The 25,122-nt window shown below is 37.9% G+C and overlaps 1 protein-coding gene and 1 pseudogene across 2 annotated transcripts in view; one reads left to right on the forward strand and one right to left on the reverse strand.

Moving 5' to 3' along the window:
* SERPINI1 (serpin family I member 1) overlaps positions 1 to 25,122 on the reverse strand; it is a 71,745-nt gene that overhangs the window by 32,494 nt on the left and 14,129 nt on the right. The gene's annotated exons all lie outside the window — the stretch shown is intronic.
* On the forward strand, positions 2,031 to 2,182 carry LOC122199076 (annotated as a pseudogene).

Here is a 25,122-nt window from a genome sequence, read left to right on the forward strand (position 1 = left end):
TGGCTATGTTTGAATTCATGGTTTCACTAATTTTTTTTTCTTTTCTCCCCCCTCCCACCATCCCCCCCGTCAGGGTTAGCACTGGGTGTTTGGAAACCACTGCTCTAAGTTTGGTTAGTTCTAGTTCACTTGGTGGAATTTGGAACGGAAATTTGGAATTGTTCTCTGATTCACTAAAAGAAAGGGCTGACCTAGATCAGCAGCAATGAAGCTGGAAAATTTGTCAAAGAATTTGTCACACACAAAAAAAGGAGTCATTACCTTGTGAAACAATCCATATTTTACCAACCTATAATTTAGCAAATTTCCTCAACTGTAATATGCGTAATGTTCGTCTCCACCCCCGATGTTAACTCTTCTGAAATTAGAATAAATCTTATAATCAATGTCCAAGGAAACCAGCCAGTCCTCAGATGCAAAGCTGTGCCACTGTGGTCATTTCCTGCCTAAGTGTCATCGCCTGAATAAGTGTAAACTTTCAGCTACTTTTTTATCCTTGTTTTCTCAGTCGACTTGTTTTCTTTGGTGGTGCCTCCCACAGTTGAGTTTTTGCTTAAACTTGGAGGCAGAATTATCTTCAATAGCACTGTACTGTATGGCAGAAAAGGAGCCACGGAGGCAGAGAACAGAGAAGAGGATGTAGGTTTACTATAAGTGATGCAAGCATTTACCACTCGAGAAATGAACTGGCTGATTTTCTTGTGGAACAGCAGCCAAACGTTTTACAAAGGATTCACGAATATAAGACCCATGTAAGTGCAAGTGGACATATCTCTTGTCCTCGGGATATGTACAAAAGAACGGTCTGTCGGATGCCAAGCAGCACAATTAGAGGCAGAAGAATGTGCCAAATCTCTCAATATAAATCATAGTGTTTTCAAAGCCAGGAAAGGTGAATGACACATGCATACTTTGTGGAGGACTGTTGCTCAAGTGCTAGGCTGTCAATAGCTTCCTGATAACTTTCAAATTAGTTGTATAGATGTGTGGAGGGGTGTGGGGTCGACTAGTCAAATAATCAAAAGGAAATGGAGAGAACACACCAGCAATTTTTGAAATGCCTTAAGATTATATTTTCAATCACAAAGGTCTACAAGTTTTGATCAGAAAATGCATTATGAAGAGTATCATGTCATGTGCCTCATAAATGATGGCCAGAAGTGATTCAGAACAATGAAAAGAAGGCTCTGACTGAAAAATCTTGCTTATTAAGGGCATAATATGCTAGGGTATAAATAAACATACTTCATTGTGCTATTTTTAAAAAAGAACTGTATAATTTTCTCCTTAAAATGTTCTTTCTCCCAAGAAAGATGTTATTAAAGATGTATTTTAAAACCAAGAGATCAGAACCAAGGAAATAAAGGAATGCAGGATGTTTAATTCTTTAATCACAACATTTATGAAATTATGATCCTTCCATCTTTTTCTTTCTTTTGCTTCTCACCCCAGCTATCTAGCCCACTGTGATTCTTTCCATACTCTCTTACATTTTGCCAAAAAAAAAAAAAAATAAATAAAAAATCACATCTTTATGTTTTTTCCTGTTCTACTGAATCAAGAAAAAGGAAAGCTTATCAAGTATCTCAGAAATAAGGAGAAAATGGCCAGGTAAAATCAAAGGGGCAGAACTATGGAGAGAGTAAGCTACAGATACATAATTTACCAGAAAAAAATTATGAAAGACTTGAAAATGGACCAACATGATTACTGGATGTCTTCAGTGAAAAACTATGAATTATCTAGAACATACCTTCCAGGGTATCTGACTATGAGTTTGGAACCCTTCATCTTCTTTGAACAATGTTACAGCTCTCTAAGATAAAGATAATTGATAGGGATGCAAATAATTCTTATCTATAAAAAATACTTAGTGTACATGTATGATTGAATGCAATTGATTATTGCCCTGTGGATATTGACTAGTTTTGTATCTACTATGCAAATGTGTTTCAGTATTCCTCATGAGTTTATATATTCATCTGCCTTTTGGATTCTCTAATGAATTGGTTATAATAGCCTCCTGAGTCATCGCTTCTTGGCCTTTTGGCTAAGATCAAGTGTAGTATCTGTTCTTATCAGTTTAATAGCTTCCTGAGTCTCTCATTAGTTAATGAGCTACAGAAAATCTTTGATATTTTTTCATTTTACATTTGTTTGCGAGTCAAGATTATAACCCTTAAAAAATAATGATAATTTTACTAATTTTAAAAATCCTTGCAGTTGGAAATTTTTCTTTCCAAAAATATTTATTTTCATGGGATACTCCAACAATCAAAGTGGGAAGGAACTGGAACATTAGTCTTTTATTATTGAATATTCCATAATTATTGGTTGAATTAGTACTGTATCAGTGGTACCCCAGAATGATTTAGTAGAACTCTGTGGCTTGGAATTACTGATCACATAGCAGCTGGCACTGAGTGGCTGTGCAATAGGCCTAAAGTTCTTGGGTATTTTGCATGCATCCAAATAGAAGGTTAGGCCTGGAAGAGTCTATGGTGGCCTGCTCATTTAGGGACTAACTAACCCTGGAAATGTTGAGAAACAACGAAGGGAAAATGTGCTAAAACTCCCCAGAATTTGTAAAGTGCTTTGGTATATATGAACATATTAAGTCTGAATTCCTCAGCATCAGGAGGAGGCTAACTGGAATGAAGATGAACTGTGACTTAGAAGATTTCCTTTCCTTAAAGAAGATGTGGTATATACATATATATTGGAGTATTACGTGGCAATCAAAAAGAATGAAATCTTGCCATTTGCAACTATGTGGATGGAACTGGAGGGTATTATGTTAAGTGAAATTGGTCAGTCAAAGACAAATATCATATGACTTTATGCATATGAGGAATTTAAGATACAAAACAGATGAAAATAAGGGAAGGGAAGCAAAAATAATATAAAAACAGGGAGGGGTCAAAACATAAGAGACTCTTAAATATAGAGGACAAACTGAGGGTTGCTGGAGGGGTTGTGGGAGGGGGGATGGGCTAAATGGGTAAGGGACATTAAGGAATCTATTCCTGAAATCATTGTTGCACCATGTACTAACTAACTTGGATGTAAATTAAAAAATAAATAAATTAAAACAAAACAAAACAAAAGAAAAAGAAAAAGAAAAAGTGTCCACACAAAAACTTCAAAAATAAATAAATAAATAGCAAGCAGATATTTTGAGGAAAAAAAAAAAAAAATTCCTTTCTTTGTGGATGCCCAAGGCTTCCAAAGAGTTTTGGAGTTTTTTGGTGCCAAACATCCTCTAACTAGTAGGAGGTAAGGGTTATAAACTTTCAAGAACATTTCACAACAAAGATAACCTCTTGGGAAACTGTTTAGCTCCATAAATCAATGATGAATAAATGAGACTCTGGTCACATATTTTCCCATGTTAGGCCATAAGAAATTTCTAAAATCCAAAAACCAAAATACTCAATTACTCTGTGGCCTTCAGAAAGTTAGAAAAATGCAGTCCAGCAGAACTTTCTGCAATGACATAAATGTTACGTATGTGTACTTGTTCAATGAGGTAGCCATTTGCTACCTGTGGCTATTGGGTACTTGTAGTGTGGCCAATACAACTGAAAACCAAGTATTTTAATTTTAATTAATTTCAATAGCCACATATGTCTAGTGGGTATCATATTTGACATCGCAGAGCTAGAGGTAGGCCAAATAGATTTACTCTTCATAACATTGGTTCTTGACCAAATAGCCTATAACACAAGCACTTAAAACAAACACAGAAAAATTAGTAGAATGAACTCCAAAAACCATGTCTCCTTACATAAGATATTTTGTTTATAAACATACTCCTTTTCTTCAAGAGATCTCAATCAATAAAGAGGCTCCATTGAGAATTCCAAAGGCTTTTGATTAAAGTGGGTGACTACTGGGAAAAGTAAAGTCAATGCCAACAAGCACCAGTGAGCTGGCAGATCCCAGCCCTCCTGGAAATGTGACTTGGGCTTTCCATAAAGTGGTAATGAATAATTCTGTTTGGCACAAGCAGGGAGACTTTGTCCTTGCCAGTGATTGACTTCCTTTGGAATATTGTCAGGAGAGCTAGACAAGTGACACACAAGCCCTAAGGCAAGATTCAGGCAGTCGTTTCAGAGAGATGGGTTAAAACGTCATCATCAATCAAGGTCATATGTGGCTCAAGGCCATTTTGAAACTAAGCCAGGCATTAATGGTCTTAGCTTACCCATTAATACTTTAAGAAATCCCTACTGATTGCTCTCCCCCAGCCTATGGGCTTAGCTGTTTAAAAGACTGCAGAATGTTCCTGCTGGAAACACCTTGACCAGACCCTCATTTTATAGGTGAGGAAATGGAGTCATTTGTACTGAACAACTTCTTACATACAAAGGATGTTTAATGAGCTATGAGAGAGGCTAAAAAACATACAAATTTGAAATGTGAATGCAATCTCTAGAATTCAACTCACTCATTCATTCAGTCAGTGGTTCAAAAAATACTTATTCTTGATAACTGCATGCCAGGTCCTGTGCAAAATGCTAGGGATACAGAAGATAACAGGAAGATACAAAATATATGCTTTTGTGGTATTTCCCTTCATGTATTAGGTATACATTCTTTAAAGAGATCTCCAGCTTTTAATTCAGAGCTTTGAAAATATTGGATTTTCTAATTCCCGATATGAAAATGTTGCTTGTGTAATAAAGTTTTTACAAGCGGGCTATGCCCCTGAAAATCTGCAAATACTCAGCTGTAAGGGTGCTTCTCAATTGTTTTGCTAATGGAGGGAGTATGAGCCCCACTCACCCTCCAATCATTCACTAATGCTTGAGTGTATCCTGAAGGGCTGGGAAATGAGGTAAAACATCCAGAGAAATTATGTCAAGAAAAAATTGTCACAGAAAGACTTTCAGAGTGTTTAAAGCCAGTTTTAAACTGGTCTGGATAATGCACAGTCAGAACTATAAATACAGTATGGTAATGTGATGACACCCTAATAGAGGACAGTAGTTAGGGCTGTTAGCCACACCCACCACAGTATCCCAGATACAAGGTATTTACATTTGTATTTATACCAAATTATATTTGGGTTATATTTAGCGTTCCTGTCTTGTCTTTCTTTTACACATTCTCTGTCTCTCCCCTTTATTTTACTATTTTAGCTTGAAGAGCCCTCACAGCTGGTGTTGGGTTTCACCTTTGGCTTTTACCTCTTGCCTTATTTCATAAGAGCATGTGTGAGGGTTTGAGGACATCCCTAAATTCTTCTGAGGTGAAATGCTGTTGAGACCACACAAAGCTGTTTTCTTATCTTGGCTAATAAGTATAATATTCTCAAGACCCGAGTGCTCTGGTAGTAAAATGGCATAAGCTCATGGGTTTCTGACACCGAGATGATTGCAGAAGGATATTAATATTAGGTTGAATTTTGTGAATTTGCCATTTTTATAAGTCAAAGTGGTCAAATAATGGCAGCTTCATATGTTTCAACCTACTATCTAGTGAGAATTTGCTGTGCCGCAGGCTGAAGGTTAGAACTTTCATTTGCTGTTTCACTACTTTTTATTTCATGAAGTTATTTCAGTATTTTGAAAAGTCACAATATTGCACACTTTTAAAATGCATACTAGTTGAGAAGCTGGAAAATATTTATTATAATTTTTCTCTTAGAATTCTTTCACCTTGTGTTAGAAATGCTAGCAACTGACACAAACACCAACCTAAATTAGGTGACTTTTTCTTGCAAAGAAAAAACAAACAAACAAAAAATACTTGTGGCTTACTTACTGTACCCTGGGGAAATTAAGTTACAGGCATTGTTTTCTAGACAGTCTTTTGCAGGACTACAGAGCATGGGGAAAATGAAAGTGAGAAAGAATGTGTCAAAAACTAATTTTACTGCTTTGTTTTTTAATACTCTTATAAACTAAAAAACAAAATTACTCTGATATTGATGAATGTATTAATGCTGCCTGAAAATATCCACCTGTTAACTCTATTTATAAACCTGCCACACACACTGTGTGTGGGGGATTTCTAAAAGAAAGTTTGGTTTCCTCTTCCTGTTCATCACTGTCAGTGTCTGAAAAAGCAACTTGTAATTTTTGTTGCCTGGGCCAACAAGGGAAACATTAAGTAGATATAAAAAGGCTCCATGAAAGTATTCTGGTTACATCTCCCTGTAAATTTCAGAACCACATTTACAATATAGTAATAGCTGTAGGAAGTGTGTAGAAAGATGATTAAGGAAATCAGCCAATGTTAATGTTGAATAGGCAAAAAAAAAAAAAAAAAAAAAAAAGATAAGCAAATGAGAGAGAGAGGAGAAGAAGAAGTTTGGGGTGACAGTGTACTTCTCCTCCACAAAGCAGAGTTTAAAGCAATCTAAATAAAAATCAACCCTTATCATTTTCAGAGATCTGGAGAGGCATGGATTTAATTGCTTTCTTCTGCATCTTCTAAGTTTCACGGTTCTCACTGACTGGAAATGGTCCTTTTTATCAAACTCCTTCCTTATAGAGCAGCTCAAGGCTTTCCCCATGGTTGGGCAGGTCAAATGGGAGGGATATTTTATGGATCTTATATTGGTCACCAGTGCCCACTGCCCTGGCACACCGTGAGAGCGTGTTGCTCTCCTCAGTCAACCATTGAAAGAAAGATCGCACAAGAGTCATGGTGAAATGCAGGCAGGGATGTCTACTTTTCATTTTCCTAACTAGGGAGCTGCTTCTTACATATCCTAAACATTATTGAAAGTTAAAGCTAGTTGTGTCAGAGAAATTTCAGAGAATATTTTTAGGACTGCAAGATATGTGTCAGGGTCTATCTTGCAGACAACTTGCCTATACATAAATTAGAATAGAATGAAATTGTTCTCTTAAGTTAACTTTTTAAAAAATACACACAGATAATTGGCCCTGCAGAGAATGACTAAATGATGGGCATCAGGTTGGTTTGAGCCTCACAGATTTTACAGTGGAATAGATCTACAGATCTATATTTTAAATATACAGTTATAGTCCCAGTAAGAAAAACAATGAGAGTCAAAGCTCAACTTGAGTTAAGCTCAAGAGAGTCTACTCAGATAGGAGGGATATGCTGTCATATTTTCTCATTTCTAGTGTTGCTTGAGTCTACATGTGAGTGTCTGGGATCTTGAAGGCTAGGGAATTGTTAATACGCTTAAAGAATATGAGAGGAATATCTCAGTTTCAAATTAAAAGAGAAATTCTTCCTATAAAACAGATCATCTGACATCAGTTTTCTCCCCAGAGACCAATTACTTCATGGAATTCTAGAGCTGAAATAATAATGTAATGGGCTAGTCATCTATACATAATAAACAAATAATGGCTAATCCTCATAATAAGCTGGAAGGTGACCCCATTTTACAGATTAAAAAGCTCAAATTCAGTGAGTTTAAGATATTTTACCATGTTCACATGGCTTACTAAGGAGTGAAAAGGGGATCTGAGCTTTCATCTGAAGGCTTCACATCTCATGCTATTTTTACTGTGCCACGCTGCCCCAGGTGGATAGGACTTAGAGGTCACTTGGTCCACTTCTCATATTGAATGCAGGAATTCCACAAAACCAACTCTGCTTAAATTCCTTGTGTGTGTGTCAGCTTTGTGTTTGTGTATGTATGGGTGTGGAGGGGGGAGGAGGGACCTCTGAGTTTTTGATTGGACTCCATGCTAGCAAGGTATCTTGTAGTTTAGATGAAATCTCACCGCCTTTAACATATAGATCCTATGTTTGCCTATAATGCTACAACAGGCTTTAAGTAAAAAATGTATTAATTAGGGTCTTACCCTGCTATAGAGTACATTATAATACTTTAACTTTTTTAACTAGAGAAAGTTAAATTGGTAAAACCTTCACAGACAACAAAATTCGAAAGTTATGAAAAGGGTTATAGTGAAGATCTTCTATCTCCTATCCCCTCGTTTGCCAATTTCTTTTGGTGGAACCAACCAATGTCATCATCCAGAGATTCTTATATATGTACAGTATATACATTTCATCTTTTGTTATAGAAGTAATAACATAATACGCATCATATACACAGTGGTGTGCAACCTCATTTTTTCATTTAGCAACACATTTTGGAAACTATTTGCTATCATTACATAAAAGGCTTCCTCGTTTTTTTGTTTTGTTTTTTAGCAGCTTCACAGCATTTTACTGTATGGATTGCCATAAAATACTTAATTAGTCTCCTACCAATGGGAATTTAGATTATTGTAATCTTTTGCTATTACAAATAATGAGATAATGAGTAATTTCAGAAATATATCATTTCACAGGTGTGCAATGATCTCTGCATGGTAAATTCCTCAAAGTGAAGCTGCTAGGTCAAAAAACACAAGTACTTGTAATTTTGATAAATATTGCCTACTGACCCTACATTGAAATTACACCATTAAAAGCCCTAGAAAGAAATAAGGAAGACCTATACAGAAGAAAAATTGAAATATTGCTAAAAACTAGACACAAAAAAGACTAGAATGTTTCATCTATGTAATCTTCCTAAAATAAGGACAGATGAACATGTTGGATGACACCATAGGGGCACAGTCAACAAGATCCAGGTGGTAGGAAACTCCACAGGACAACTTCAGTTTCAACAAATAAAATGCAGGAATAAAAGCCAGTGAGAGTTGGGGAGGCAGGAAGCCAGTGGCTTCAAAGAGTCTCGAGAGACATAGCCACAGGTTGCTATGCCTGACCTTTATTTGGATGCTGGGTGAAACAAGCAAACTTTAAAAATCACGTATGGTATTATGAGACAATGTGGGAAATGACTAGGATCAATGGAAATGGACATCTTCTCCATAGATAGGAATATTCAATACCATAAAGATTTCAGTTCTCCCTACACTACTGTATGCATTTAGTGTAATTTCAGTAAAAATATCAACCTTTAAAAATTAAACAAGCCATTCTAAAATTCACATAGAAAAAACTAAGCAAGAATAGCAAAAGAAAAAAAATTCTGGGGAAAAAATAATACTGATGAAATACTAAAATGCATTTAAAAACTATAATAATTAGAAGAGGGTGGTGAGAAATATAATTTGGTATATGATAAAACTTGGCATGTCCAATCGGTGGGGTAGGAGATTATTGAGTACATGCTAAGAACAGAATATCCATATATTAAAAAATAAAGAAGATGAGTACTTTGTACTTTAAATTAAAATAAATTTCAGATGGGTCAAACTTTAAAAGTGAAAATTGAAGCTTTAAAATTCCAGGGAGAAATCCTGGGAACATAGAATCGACCCAGGAACCATTAAAGAAATGATTAATATGACTATAGGGAAAATTAAAAAATCTGTACAGCAAAAACCACAGAGTGAAGTCAAAGGGAAGTGACAAACTGAAAAATCTTAAATTACAGATAAAAAGATAATTTTCCTACCTTATACAAGACCTCTATAAATCTAGAAAATCAACAAAAATCCTATAGAAAATTAGGCAAAGGACATGAATAGATCTTTCACTAAAATGATACTTAAAAAGCTCTTAACCACATAATAATATGGTCAAACTTTTTGATAATTATTAAAACTACACTGAGGTACCATTACTTACATATCAGAATGATGAAAGTAATATTAAGGCCTAAATTCTTAATTATTTAAGAATGACGCTAAGGCCATCTGACTTGTAGAAAAAAAATGACTGGGGCAAAAAAGCAATAACGTCTTAGAAGTTATAGAACATTCCTGTAATCTTTAGGCTTGTGTTATGATTCTAATTTATGCAAAGGTCACAACATCAGATGATCTCTCTAATCCAGAATGTAATGGAAAAACTAGAACAAATAAAATCTTTAAGTTTTAAAAAATAGTCAAAAATAAAAATCCATAAAGATACACATTTTGTTTTTTTTTTTAATTTTTTTTTTTTAACGTTTATTTATTTTTGAGACAGAGAGAGACAGAGCATGAACGGGGGAGGGTCAGAGAGAGAGGGAGACACAGAATCTGAAACAGGCTCCAGGCTCTGAGCAGTCAGCACAGAGCCCGACGCGGGGATCGAACCCACATACCGCCAGATCATGACCTGAGCCAAAGTCGGACGCCCAACTGACTGAGCCACCCAGGCGCCCCAAGGTACACATTTTGTATTAAAACTTGTACACTTGACTCAGAGGGGCATGCCGTGGACCCTACTTCAGAATATTTTCTTTTATTTTATATACAGTCCCAACATAAATTTTTGTTTTCATTTGGTTTCCCATCTTTAGCAATTACAAGAAAGAAAAAAAAAAAGAGGGAGAGAGAAAGGTTGCTGGAGACAGGCATACTGACTTTAGGAAGAAGCCACAAAAAACGTTGGTCTACAGCAAATGAAAAACTATGTTGATCTGATATAAAGACTTAAAGCCTAGGACGACTTACTATAGGCGCATTTCCTATGAGAATCATGGTATTACTGCAGCATCCAGTGTTAGATATTCATGAGGATGCCCTTCAGCCGTCTCAAAAATAATTCTTACTCTGCTCAGGACATATGGAAGGATGCATATAATATATGTTAGATAAACTACCCATAAGCCATTGGAAACAAAATATTGGGATATTTACCAAGATATGTTTCATTTGTCTAGAAAACTCAATTGTGCAAATTCCTCCTTGGACACAACTAAGTGTGATCACTCTAGTTTAAAAGACAAATAATAAATTGTCACTGGTATGCTTTTGTGCTTTTGTTTTTCACCCACAAGTCAGCTTTTCCAAGCTTCCATAATTCTAAATTGAATAATACCTAACTTACCTTGTAATTACTTAAGGAATAGTTTTGTGGGTTTATGACCTTACTGCAGAACATGTCATATTTCAAAATTACTTGCCTTAATGTAATTATGTTAATGAAGTGAGATTATGTTCATATTTGAATCTGCATGGCTTCATAATGGCAGCAGTCGGCATCATCTGTTGACAGCTCTCCTCAGTGTCTGAGGCAGGGAGGCTCTCTGGTCAATTTTCTTTTTGGTTGTGGTTTTCTTTGATGTTCTTCACTTTTTAGCAATGAACACGGGTGGCATTTTAAAACTCAATTTTTTGACGATGAAGTTACTAGGCAACGAAAGGTGTCCTCAGAGGGGTGAGTTACTTTAAGATTGAGAATCTAGTATGATTAGATAGTGTGTGTGTAGCCTCTAAGGATCATTAATATCATTAATGTGAGGCAAAAGTCCCAGACTAAATGGCTTCTTGGGAAGTGTAATTTATTCAGAATGACATGACTTTAAAATGTTTTTATAACCCAATATTTAAAAAAAGGATAATTAAACTATTTCTCTAAATCAGCACTTCTCAGTGTGTGGTCCGGGGACTTCTACCATCATAATTTCCTAGGACATGATGAAAACACAGGGTAGGGGCCACATCACCAACCACTTGAATCAGAAATTCTAGACCCGGGCCCTAGTATTTTTAAGAGATCTGTCAGGGGATTGTTTGATGTACTCAAGGGTAGATACCAACTAGGATATACCTGTAGGTAGGACTGAGGTAAAAACAATGCAATGGTGGTGTGAGAGAACAGGGGAGGAGGAAATAGTGAGTGCTAATTAAAACGAGGCACTTCACAAACCAGCTTATTTATTCCTTTACAGTGTGGTGGGCTGTGATGTTTACATTTGTTTCTAGGACGATGGCTGAATGTTGACCTGTTCCCCAGATTGTAAGCTCGATGAGGACACAATCACATCTGTCTCGCTCAGGACTATCTGGGCCTAGAGCATGGCTTGGCCTGTCTGACCTCCATATATGCTGAATGAATGATTTACGTATATTACCTGCATTCACGGATGAACAAACTGAAACTTGGAGAGGGTAGGTAGCCTAAGACCACCCAGTTGGTAGTGAGCAGAGACTCAGGGCTGGTACCAGAGCCCAGGCTGCTTTCCCTAGACAGCCCGCCTTGTCATAAGGCATTCGTAAATATCCTGGGCATGGGGGGGGTGGGGGGAACCACTCAGCAAAAGGGAGTAAGAGAGAGAGAGGGTGACAAGGAGTATTGCAGTTTGAAGGAAAAAGATTAGGCAGGTTTCCCTGAGTAGGTGATTTCTGGACATGGGCTTTAAGGAAGAGCCATGCCCCTGATAACTGGAGTCCGAGGCCAGGGATTATTAGCAAGAGCCTGAAGAAGGAGTGTGTCTTTAGTTCCAAGATCACCCAACCCCGACGGAATAGAGAGAGCGAAGCGGAGAGTGGGTGAAAGTCTAATCAGAGTGGGGAGGAATGCAAAAAGACAGCCCCTTTGAAGAACAGAGAAATCTGGCAGTAGCTGGATGGAGACCACAGTCGGTAGAGGGTCTTCTTTGTTTGCTTGTTTGAGGTACCAAACAGGACGCTTGTCTCTTAGTAGCCATGCACTGAGAGAAGGGGGATTGATGATTCAGGGGAGGGCATTTCAGGAGTTAGGTATTGTGAGGAGAGAGGATGAGAACCTGTGCACAGGAAGGGGGTGGCCTTACATAGAAGCACAGATAAATCATCTATAGATACAGGAGAAAAGGCAAAGTATGTGGGTACAGATGCTTTCAGGTGCGGAGCTGTGGTAGCAGGAGACTTTGAATTTTTTTTTTTTTTAAGTTTATTTACTTAGAGAGACAGAGAGAGAGAGAGAGAGAGAGAGCACATGAGAGAGAAAGAGGGGGAATGCAGAGAGAGAGGGAGAGAGAATCCCAAGCAGACGCTACAATGTCAGCACAGAGCCTGACGCAGGATGAGATCCCACAAACCGTGAGTTCAAGACCCGCGCAGAGATTAAGAGTGAGATGCATAACGGACTGAGCCACCCAGGTGCTCAGACTGTGAAAGTTTTTTTAATGGGTTCCCTTTTCTCCACGAAATAGGATGCAAGGTCATTAGCTAAGAACAAGCCAGGGAGCAGGTGCCAGAGAACCTGCCTTCAGTACATTTTTCACTGCATTTACTCGTGTGTAAGCACTGTACTTGGTAGATCTGCTTAAACATATGGAAATATCTTACGCACATACTCTTGCCAAAGCAGTGTTACTCATCTTTGGTTAGAATTAGCTTGGAAAGTAAACCGTGCAAGTAATGAATTTTGAAAAATAAATTAATACAGATTGAAAACCTTCTTCTCTGCTCCCACTTGTACTGTAAATTTATTCTCTCAAAATTATTTCGTGTTCTGAATGTCATTGAGGAATTTAGTAGATTGCTGAGCTGCACCCCAGAAGTGGGTTTCCAACCGTAATTTAATTGGAAGGGTTGTAACTAACTTTCACCATATGGGACTGCCAGATGTAATCAATGCAATATAAGTTTGAAGAAAACATTATTGAGTGTGTCTAAGCACATTTTATAAGCAATGAAAGCTATCATTTATGCAACAGAAATCACTCTAATGTCTTATGAAATTAGGGCATCAGTAGAATGCATAACTGTTAGAGGGTTAACGTAGATCAAGTAATTTTGGCTGAAAGCACACTATTTAAAGACAAACATAAGTCGGATAATACAGGTACTACTCACCACTCCTCCAATCTACCAAGTCAACTAATTTATAAGGCTAGCATGGCCTAAAGTTTTTATACTAATACAAATGATGATACAGGTGGAAGCTGATTCAGCTGGGAACTTAATTTTTTTTTTTTTTTTTTAATGGAGAATCTGGGCAAATTCCTCCCCATTAAGTAGAGGCCCACAAAGATTTTAATCTGGGGCCAAGATATGGTTTAACAAACTGAAAGTGCCACCACTGAACTTGTAGCTTATTATTTGGACTCTTCAAGACTTAAAGGTGTTGCAACCCTTGGGGCACCTGGGCGGCTGAGTTGGTTGAGCGTCTGACTTTGGCTCAGGTCATGATCTCATGTTCGTTGAGTTTGATCCCCAGGCAGGGCTGTCTGCTGTCAGCACACAACCTCCTCCAGACCCTCCCTGCCCCTCCCTGCCTTTCTCCCTGCCCCTCCCTGGCTTTCATTCTCTCTCTCAAAAATGAAATAAACATTAAAAGAAAAAAAAAGGTGTTGCAACTCAGTGGCTAATCGTGCAATGAATAAACTTATAACAAAACTGTGATCCCAAAAGTCTATTGTTCGCATATCTGAAGGCAGGCTTAGAACAAAAATATCACACCTGAGTAAACCATTTAGGTAGCATTGTTTTCTCCCCCTCCAGGTTAGGCTGAAGAGGGCTCTTGTACAACCAAAGAGTTCATCTGCACTAATTGTGTATCAGGAGTAACTATTGTATTAGCATTAAATCTTGCTCAAATACAGATGCGTATATCCCATATGCTACCAAAACAATGGCATTCCAAAGCTAAGGATTCAAGACTACCCACATTCAGAGAATAATCATCTGGTCTTATTCTCCCTGGACTTGGCCACTGTTATTTGCAGAATTGTTATGAATAAAACTTAAGAGTTAACACCTTAAATCATCCTGATGTTGAACTCGTCCCCTGCACAGGCTGATAAAAACACATGTGTGAAACCAACAAAGGAAAGGCAAATTCAGATCCTTTGAACTGTGTAATCTTTGGTCAGATTAGATAAATTCAGAAGAGATGTTCCATTTCAATAATCCATAGACTTTAAGCAGATTAAGGATTATGAAGTAGTCAAGATCACACCTGAGCATATAAGCGTACACACACAACACCTGCACCATTTGGAGCAAGGCTACCAGAACTGAAGAATCTCCTGCTGCCAGCTTATGAATTTGAGCTGAGGCAGTATGTTCAACCCAGGGGCACAGTGTGGGAGGATTGGAGGCTGGCTTCTTCTCTGGCCGGTTGCCTTCCACCACCCTGGTGCCAGGACAAGTTGTGATGAGTTCCGAAGCCAGGTTGGAGCATCTTCTCTTGACTTCAGTTATCTAGCTGGTGGCTGGCCCTTCTCCTACCAGAACCATTATGACTTTAGTAAGATATGATTGATGGCACCACAAAGAGGAAATGATGAGGCTAGCCAGCTGGACCACAGAGATATTCGGGCAGCAAGATTAATTTAAGCTTGCCAGTTGAAGCAGGATGTAAGTAGATTCTAAAACAATTCCCAGAGCACAGTTAATATGAAGAAAATAAAGTTTACTTTTAAACAGTCTGTAAGTGGCCTTTCACTGGTGGATGTGCACTGAATGTTTGCAGAGAAGTAATAAACAGGACCTCAAGGATGCTGGACTTCAAGGCCAATTCTGTTGTCCTTGCTGCGATCTTTGGCGGCTGAGTTACTACCGTTCCTGCTTAGAATGCTATTCCTAGCCCTTTTCACCTGGTTAACTTCCATTTCTCTTTCATAACTCACTGCAATGAAGTCAGCCCCCAAAAGTTATTTACACATTTGTATGTATGGTTCTCAGTGCAGTGTTTTGACTGGAAGATTCTAAACAAATGTTTGTCGAATGAAAGACGGTAATAGAGAAATAGCTACATTTATGGAATATGAATAAAAAGAAACTGGATGGAGCGTGAGAAGACTTGAACTTGAGTTCTAATTCCACCACTCACTAAGCAGCAAATCTTTTACTCTCGATGTTTCCAAGTGTATTAAGTGGGAATACTAATGCCTTCTCCATCTTCTTTGTTAAGCAGTTATGAGAACAAAGGGGCTATAGTGAGAAAAACCGGATCTAACAGAACACCTGGCTCCATAATGGGTAGCCTTGGGCAAATCACTGAAATGGGTGGCATGTATTTCCTATGTCAAGTGTGGATCAAAAAACTTCCCTATCTTAGGCTTCTTTTATAAAGGGACATTCAAATACCAGAAAGTGTTGTGGCCTTTTTAAAATTTATTTTTTAATGTATTTTTTTAAATGTTTACTCATTTTTCAGAGACAGAGAGAGAGCACAAGCAGGGGAGAAGCAGAGAGAGAGGGAGACACAGAATATGAAGCAGGCTCCAGGCTCTGAGCTGTCAGTCAGCACAGAGCCTGATATGGGGCTCAAACTCACTGACCGTGAGATCATGACCTGAGCTGAAGTCGGACTCTTAGCTGACTGAGCCATCCAGATGCCTCTTTAAAATTTATGTTTAAAAATATTTTTTAATTTTGAAATAATTTTAGACTTACCAAAGACATTGGAAAAAAAAGAGTTCCCATGTACCCTTTACCTACTTTCCCCAGATGTTACCATCTTACTTATAACTGATGCACGATCACCAAAACCAGGACAATAACTTTGATATGTTACTTTTAGCTGATGTATAGACCTTATTCCAACTTTTTCCCAATTATTCCACTAATCTTCCCAGTCCTGGATTCTATCCAGGGTTTCACACTGCATTTAGCTGTCATGTCTCCTTTGTCTCCTTCAGTTTTTTCAAACGTATCTTATGGGTAGATATAGTAAGACTGCAAATATCCTATTTCTCATCATGTTTTTGGCCACTAATTTTAATATCCACCGATTATCCTTATCTGCTACAATTAACACAGTGTTTGCCAAATGGTGGTTTTTCTACTTCCATTATTCTTTGTACATTCATTCCTTAATAGGAATTCTACTGCAAGAAAGAGCTATCCCTTTTCTCTCATTTACTTATTTATCCAAATTATTTATTTGTATCAGTATGGATCCATAGGTATTTATTTTATTCCATGGGTTATACAGTCCATTACTATCAGTACTGATTTGCTTTTCAAATTGTCCTAGATGTGCTATGGCCTTTTTTGATGGTTCAACTCACACAAATCAATGCCTTGCCGAAAATCAATCTACCCCAAGAAACGCCTGTTTGGAGATGTGGCATATGAGAAAAAATTAAAATGTATAGCTGTAAAAAAATGTCTGGAGTATCAAGGACACAGTGACCCAGACACCAGCAGTTCCAAAAATGAAGACAAAAGACCTCTAAGGATATAGAAGTTCAGGGTACTGAATACCCTTTACATTTATACTCTGGCTGGAGATTTACCCATCTGGCAATTGGTAAGGGTGTTTAGGGACATTTATATCCCTCATTCATCTGAATATACAGAGGCTGGAAAGAAGTATTACTTAGGAGTGTCTGGGTGGTTCAGTCGGTTAGGCATCTGACTCGGTTTCAGCTCAGGTCACGATCTCATGGTTTCATGAGTTGAAGCCCTGCATCGGGCTCCGTGCTGACAGTGCAGAGCCTGCTTGGGATTCTCTCCCTCCTCTCTCTCTGCCCCTCCCCACTCATGCTGTCTCTCTCTCAAAAATAAATAAACTTAAAAAAATTTAATTAAAAGTTCAATAGCTATATCTTATGGTGTGTGTGTGTGTGTGTGAGAGAGAGAGAGAGAGAGAGAGAGATTGATTATAATCTATTTAGACTACTCTAATGAGAACTTTTTGAAAACAGCTAAAGCCAACCTTGAGTATGATTTATATAACATAAATCGCTGTGCAACAGACAGGTGAATGTTCATAAAATCAATTACTAATTCATCACACAGACTTATACTTTGAATGTTTAATATGTTCCTAACACTATGCAAACACCATGGATATAAGCAACAATTAAATACTGTCTTCAGTGACCTTGAGTTCAGTGGAACTGAGGTCCTTTCAAAAAGCTGAAATGTTCCAGGTGGTCATAGAAAAAGCTTTTGGCTTCATTAGTAAAATGGGAGGGTTGGTCTTTGATCTTTAAGATTCTTTTCAGCATTAAATTCATTTGATACTGTGATTCACTAACTTGATTATTTAAAAATTGCGGTTTAATGTGCCTTTCTCTCAAAATATCCTAATCAGTAATAGATGCACTTTTCTATTTAATAAATCCTTTGTAGCTGTTTAAATACTTACTGAATCTCACAGAGCTGATCCCCTATGGGTGGAAAACCTCATTTACATACAGTCCCCGACTCTATTTTTCACACACAGGCTTAGATTTGTGACATAATGAAGAGTCAGCGGAGACTCAGAATACATTATTTTTAAAGTCAGAGGCAGACAGTTAGTTGCATATTGTGGTTACTTAGTTTTCTTCTTTTGATTAATGGAAATCAAATAGCTAATCTAAATAATTATAGTGGAAGGCTAGAAATTGCTTCCATGGCTATGACTGCCATACTAATTTGGGGCATTTGCTTATCTATCTCTTCCCAAATCAGAAAGACGCCTTATCTTATGACTGATGACCAGATACACTTATTTCGATGTTTAATTTAAAAAACATTAGAGGGGCATCTGGGTGGCTCAGTTGGTTAAGCATCCGACTTTGGCTCAGGTCATTGATCTCACAGTTCATGGGTTCAAGCCCCACATCGGACTCTGTGCTGACAGCTCAGAGCCTGGAGACTGCTTTGGATTCTGTGCCTTTCTCGCTGCCTCTCCCCTGCTCAGGCTCTGTCTCTCACTCTCATAAAAATAAATAAACATGAAAAAAATTTCAAAAAACAGCAACACCTACTTCCTTTAATAGCTAATAATAATAGCTGGTACTATAATCTCAGAGGTTACAGAACAGAAAAGTAAAAAAACAGATAAAGACCAAGATATTTTCTAAAAAGTCACTTATGCCATCTCGAATTCACATTTTGTATTTACAATTTCAAATATGAACAGTGATATTGGTGTGCATTGTACAAGGTTCCAGTGCTAACCACAGGCTTCTCATAGTCCCTCTCTGCCAACATCTTAAACTAAAATAACAGCTCTTTCTACAAAGCATAGCAATATCACAACGAGCGCATTTGAAGGAATCTAAGGCTGTCATCTAATTTTTTTAAAACAAGAACTTATGTTCACATGTAAATTGATTTTAAAATATTGAATCTACCAGAGTCCTTGGTTACTTGTCTACTCCAAGACAGAGATGAAGATGTGCTGTAGATAAAAAAAATCTTAACTGCCTCTAAAAGGAGTTCAGCTTAGAGACATCCTCACAATGCCACATTCTTTCTTTCAGTGTCTTAATTAGGAAGTGCTTCCAAACTACTGTCCTGAAATATACCACGGATTAGAATGTATCATTTTCCCCTTTACAGATACACTTACGACATGTGGATATGTGTGTGTGTGGGGGGGGGGGGGGGGGTGCTATATGTGTAATGCTCATAGTGAGAGGTATGACCTAGTAACCTGTTAGACTTGGAAGATTAAAGTAAAAGTGGATGGAGGATTAGATTTGCTGATGGAATGTATTTTGAAAATATCAGCTCAGACAACAGAATGGCTCATTGTGCAGCCTGAGGCTACAGGGAAGTTATCAAAGATGTTTGTGGACCGCAGGAAAGGAAGAAAAGAAGTAACTCAGGAAGGCCAACTAAGTCAAGTGGTCAGTCACAGGGAAAGAAACATGCTAGGGGGCATCTAGGAAGCACACAACTACTGGGGCCTGGGGGTGGAGGCTGGGGACAGGACAAGGTCAGTTTAACCTTGAAGTCCATGGGTGGGCATGCACACAAGCAATGAAAGACTGAGAAATCCTAAAGTGGAAGGAAATGAAAGGATTTAGCTCTTCAAATCTGGGAGCACTATAAAGCAGCAGCAGGAAAATGACAGATGCTACAGCTTGTTCCAACTAAGCCAAATCATGAGGGTATGTTCAATTAACTTTGCTTCTCTACATAGAGGATAGCTTACCAGAAGTAGTTTGACTTCTAATGGGTTAATCTGGTTAGGGACACTCCCAGTGTGTCCCAAAGATGTGTAAATTCAGTTTTGCACTGTGGATTTTCTTTGTTTTAATTTTTATTTTTTAATGTTTATTTAGCTTTGAGAGACAGAGAGAGACAGAGCATGGGTGGGGGGAGGGGCAGAGAGAGAGGGAGACACAGAATCCAAAGCAGGCTCCAGGCTCTGCGCTGTCAGCACAGAGCCCAACACGGGGCTTGAACCCACAAACCGTGAAATCATGACCTGAGCCGAAGTCGGATGCGTAACCAACTGAGCCACCCAGGCGTCCCTGAACTGTGGATTTTCTTAAAGCCAGGTCATAAACCTTAATGTTATTCTACGTTGACATTTAAAATATTCCAATTTGAACAGCCTCCATATAGTATGGAAAGAACAGATTTATGCTAGAAACTGCAACTTATGAAAATATATGCTTCACAGAAGTAGGGCACTTTGAATTGGTTAAATATTTCAATTGCGTAAATAATCCAAATGCTTGTAAACATTTTACAATTACAGACCAGTAGAGGGCTTTAAGAGGCACTTCCATCTATTCCAACTGGTGAAGTTGTGTCTCCGTAGCCGGGAGTCTGGCCGGGATGTGTGGTTCGTTGGTTGATGAATTCCCACTGTCCCAATTTCTGGGATTTGTGGACATCCTGTGGTGATTCTAACCTTCATCCCTCTCTCTTGCCTGGATTTCATGCCTAATTAACTGATATAAAAATGATTGCAGAGCTCACAAATGCTTAAACTGACATAAAACAAAGGTAAATGTGGCATAACGGAGTCTCTTCCGATCACTGTCATTGAAAGTATAAATAGTTCCCTTGAAAAAGGAGCTTTAAGGTTAATACATGATTTCCGAGAGAAAGAAATCTACTCTCCTGCCCTCCTACCCTCCCTCCCTTTTTAAAAGTTATGGGTTAGCAACTGTCTTTAGAATTAAATCCAAGGTAATAGACCCAGAGGCATGCTCTATCAAGCACACATTCTGGTATTTCTCTCCAACAGAAAGACAGTAGCACCACTATATAATCATTGCCATTCCATATAGATGTGGTTCCACACATATGCAGTTACACACGCGTATGCGCACGCACACACACACACTTGACTAACAACATAAACAGTCTTCTGACATACAGCCCTCATTTATCAGATATTATTCCAGTGACGTTGGTTCTAGGCAGGTGTTTCTTAATCTTTGCTTCAGCACATCTGAGGAATGGAATATATTCAAGAATAGCCAGTCTGTAATAGGCAATGGAGGTGAGGAGAGTGAAGTTTAGGTAGTTTGAAAAAAGCCTCGGAGGGTATTCTAATGCACCCACCTCACTGCCCCTCATTCTCAATCTTCACGTCATGAGAAAAGAACTTTGCAAAAGAGGAAACAGTTCATTCATTGAATCAATATTTATTAATTTTTACCAAGCACTTTTCTAGGTGTTAGGGATACAATAGTGAACAAAATAGACAAAGTATCTGCTTTCAATTTAGGAGATTTACAATTTAGGAGCTCAGAATAGTTGTGTAAACTCACACCAAATGAAGATGAGATCTGGGAACAACCCATGCCATATACCGTATTTCCAGAGGACTCTCCTATCACAACCTCGTCTGAACAATCTGGTTTTCTTCAAGCACAAACATCCAAAATAGACCGTTTTTCACTTTAAGCAGGTAGCATCTACTACGTTCTGGGCCCTCACAGTGGTAAGCAGAGCAGACAAGGGCCCTGTCTCACGGAGTTTACACCAAACAAATATATGTGCAAATATCTAATTGCAAACTGTCTTAAGTGCAATGAATAAAACATAATGTGCTATATGAAAGATTCATGGGGGCCCACTTCATATTGGAGAGGGGATCAGGGGAGGCCTCGCTGGGCAAGGATCACTTAGGCTGAGAACTGAAGGATAAGCAAGAGTTAAAGAGAGAAGCAGTATTACAGACAGAGGGAAAATATGAAAGCCTGAGGGCAGGAAAGAGCTTTGTGACTGTGAAGAATTAAAAGAAATCAGTGAACAAAAGGGAAAGAGGGGGCCGGCCTTAGTAGGCAGGGGCCAGATCATATAGGGCCCTGTTGGCAGCAAGGAAGCTGTATTTTCTCCTCAATGTAGAACCATTTAAGAAGCTGATATTTACAGAATGGATTATAGGGAGCACAGAGTAGAAGCCTAAGGACAAATTGAGTGGTTATTACAACAATGAATAGGTGAATCTGGGTGAAAGGAGATAGTAGCTGCATTGATGTAGGTAGAAAAGGAGCAGACAGATTCTGGACATTCTTATTAAGAGGGAGACTGGATAGGACATAGGTACCAGAAAGGAAAAATGACTACCAGGTTCTCCTAGACCACCTGGGTGGGTGAAGGTGCCCTTCTCCAGATGGAGAAGTTTGGATCAAAAACAGAGAGGGGTAAGAGAAGGTCATCAGGAATTTTGCTTTGGATAGATAAATCTGAAATACCCTCATGACATCCACTTTGGGAGTTAAGGAAGCTGTTAAATAAATAAGGTTAGAGTTCAGAGTACAGGTCAGGGACAGAGATATATTTGGGAATTGTCAGCACAGTTAAGACTATCAAAATGGATGAGATTTCCTGAGGAGTGTCGGGGAGATGGCCTATGGCCAAGCTCTGGGAAATTCTAATACATGTAAGGCGTGGGAGGATAAAGGGAGAAAATGATCATCCATGTGGGCCTGGCAGAAAAAAAGGGACACAAGGCATGTTTATTACTCACCTAGAAACAAAATTATATTTCAGTTTCTGTTGAAAAACACTTTCCCAGTTTGGAACAATACTATGTAGGTAGGCTGGCAGAGCCGCTGAATTCATTTGAATCATGTGAAGTGCCTCTGTCTCTGTCTCTGTCTCTGTCTCTCTCTCTCTTTTTTTTTTTTTTTTTTTCTGGTAGGTCAAAAAGAGTCAAATCTTGGCAATTTCATGAAGTTCAGCCTAGTACAAACACAATTTAGAACAAAATTTAAATCATGGGACAGGATACGGTACTAAAATGTTGCCCTTTCACATATGAAAAGTAATCTTTTATTAACATTAGAGGCTCCTCTATTACCTTATATATGCTAAAGGTATTAAAACAAATCACACACACTAATGCTACATACCCTTTACCAATTAGTTCTACCCTGACAATCAAGCTGACAGCCCGAAAATGCCATTGACAACCTATCACCATATTCTGACTGTTGATAACCCCAGTAATACCATTTCCTGGTAAGCACATTCAGCAGGAAAAGCACTTGCAATTTCACACATCTCCAGTTTTCTGTCTGGCTTAAGCAAAATCTCTTCACTGAGTTGTCAAGACATGTGCCCTTCTCACAACGATGCTTTTTTTTGTTTTTTTTTTTTAGTTTTATATTTTTCCTCCCATTTGTATCACTGAGACGGCTTATGTCATTGAATTCTTTTTAATTTGTCTATACATACAAATTAAATAGTCAACAATTAAACAGTTTATTAAAAGTAAACAGGCTCTGAGTAGGGCATAAGGGCCTAACAAATAAAGTGACTTTCAGAGCAACAAATTTGGCTGAGTTGTGAAGCTTACTTCCTGGGTTCTAAGGTTTGCTGTTTTGGTAGGAATTCTGGATCCATTTGATAAATGAGATCTTCCTGTTAAAGGTTTTCATTTACAAGTTATTCTAAAGGGGAAAAAGAAGAAAACGTTTCTTAAAATATCAGCTGGTGTACTATTGAACAATACATACAGTGAAATAAACTTGTGGTTTTAAGTTGTCAGCCTTACAATCAAGGGCTTGTCTTCACTTGTATCAAGACAGCAATTACTCTGGTTTGTCAAATATGGTTACTGATTCTCAGCCATGGATTATTCATGCTAGTTAGCTAGCTGAACATTATGTTTCTATGAGGGTAAAATACGTAATTATTATGTTTTGTGGCACTTAAGAATCAGATAGCAAACCAAAAACTAAAATTTTCCAATTAGGGTGACATAAAATGAAGGTGATATGAGCATAAACTAGAGCAACAACAAAAATTTCAAGACCGAAAAGAGAGGAAATGAGACAGTATTTTAATTAAAGTTGACTTCTTCACTCTAAAAGCTAAAGGAAATTTTTACATAGTGATGTATCAACGTCTCAGTAAGCCATTACTTATAATATGAACCAAACTGAACGCAGATGAATAAATACAATCCCTTTAAGACAAACAGATTTAAATGCTTCCGTAGATTCATAATTGTTACTATTTCCTTTTTAAAAATTTTTTTTAATGTTTATTTATTTCTGAGGCAGAGAGAGACGAGCATGAGTGGGGGAGGGGCAGAGAGACAGGGAGACACAGAATCCGAAGCAGGCTCCAGGCTCCAAGCTGTCAGCACAGAGCCCGACACGGGGCTCGAACCCACAGTGAGATCACGACTGGAGCCAAAGTTGGTCGCTCAACTGACTTGGCCACCCAGGCGCCCCAATTGTTACTCTTTCTTTTAGGTTTCTAAACTCATATTTTAACGTGGTAAAAAAAGATATTAAGAATCTTCCGTTGTAACCTTTTTTAAGTATATACAATTATTACTTTTTGAACTACAATTATTCTCTTATTGCTCGGACTCACAACCTTCATAGTCACTCTTCCTTAACCTCACTTCCCTAACCTTAACCATTTCCCTAACCTCATGCCAGGGTCACAAATTGAAATGTCTACAGAGGCCAGGGGCACAATGTAAAGGACCCCAAGTTGCTCCACAGAAGACAAAAGAGATGGTGGGGATTGTGGAAAACTGGTATTCAAATACAGTAAACAGACACACACACAACTTACCTGTGGGCTGACCTCTGACTTGTTTCATCAACTCTGCACCTTAGCTAACACAGGGACAAAAACTGTTGATGGTGTACCCCAAATTTTCCCTGAAAATTTGATGTAGATCATCATTACTGCCACTCTGAGCCAGCATATTGCCTCCATCTCTGCCTCTTCCCAAGTCCATTTTTGTTCTTTCCTTATTCTTCACTTTGTATGTTTATTTACTTGTTTCCCTTGAATCTACATTTGATACCAAGGCCATATTTTCTTTTCCAGATTGTTTTATTTAATTCTACACAATCAATACAAATAGGCTCATGGCTGTTAAATGTTCAGTGCGGATTACACCTTTAGCAATATAAATTACCCTTTTTCACCAGATTAAAGCCTTTGCCTTGAATTTGGTCTTGTTTTAAAAATATGGCCACCCTATATTTTTAAACTAATTTTTGTTTATTATTGCTTTACCATATTTTTACTTTAAACTGGTATCATTTTGTTTAGCTTTGTCTTTTTAAAAAACTAAATGGTTTGATTTTGTTTTTCACCCAGCATGGTAATTTCTACCTTTCAACAAAAGTCTAAATCTATTGGTAATTGTAATATATTTGTTTAACATTTTGTCATGCTTATCTTTTTTTTTTTTTTTTTTGCATTGATCACATTTCTTTCCTATGTTCTGAAATATATATTTTCTAGGAGTGTGAAGAATAAAACATTTACTGAATCCATGATTTATACAGTAAAGCATTTA

This window comes from Panthera leo, chromosome C2 (genome assembly GCF_018350215.1).
Source record: "Panthera leo isolate Ple1 chromosome C2, P.leo_Ple1_pat1.1, whole genome shotgun sequence".
Lineage (NCBI taxonomy): Eukaryota > Metazoa > Chordata > Mammalia > Carnivora > Felidae > Panthera > Panthera leo.